General features: G+C 39.2%; 1 long non-coding RNA gene across 1 annotated transcript; it reads left to right on the forward strand.

Moving 5' to 3' along the window:
• Positions 1-464, forward strand: LOC113473625. Its single transcript, XR_003395554.1, has 2 exons — positions 1-60; positions 415-464. It is a non-coding gene; the product is annotated as an uncharacterized LOC113473625 (long non-coding RNA).
• Positions 465-485: the final 21 nt, after the last annotated feature.

Raw genomic sequence — 485 nt, forward strand, 5'->3', positions numbered from 1 at the left:
TTGCAACGACTATGAGAAACAAATACAATGGGAGAGAAACCATAAGCCTCAACCCAATAGGTAAGTAAACCAACGCTTTCTTTCTTCCTTTCCGCCTGGATGAATGCCTCTGTAACTTTGTGAAGGTCCCATATTGATATAATTCGAAGAAGTTTCCTTTCCATGTCTTTGAGCATTTTACCTGTCTCACATTGTTGGAAGGTTTTGAAACTCTTTTGAAGCCCAGAAGTAATATAGGGGTTCATTCCATGCGTTAACATGATTTGTTAGAGCTACAGTACAGTTAAGTTTGAAATCACTGCTAGAAGATTCTAGAAAGTTGACTTTCAGGAAGATACGAAGGAAACCGAAATTTGCTTTTCCACATTTCATGGTCCTTCCCTTAGATTTTAATTCGCCTCTTTTGTTCTTCAGGATTATTACCAACGGATCTCTACCTCGAGATAAAAGACTGCATTCCCCCACCATAGTATCTTCCCCAGTCA

This window comes from Diaphorina citri, unplaced genomic scaffold, assembly GCF_000475195.1.
Source record: "Diaphorina citri unplaced genomic scaffold, Diaci psyllid genome assembly version 1.1 scaffold50354, whole genome shotgun sequence".
Taxonomy (NCBI): Eukaryota; Metazoa; Arthropoda; class Insecta; order Hemiptera; family Psyllidae; genus Diaphorina; species Diaphorina citri.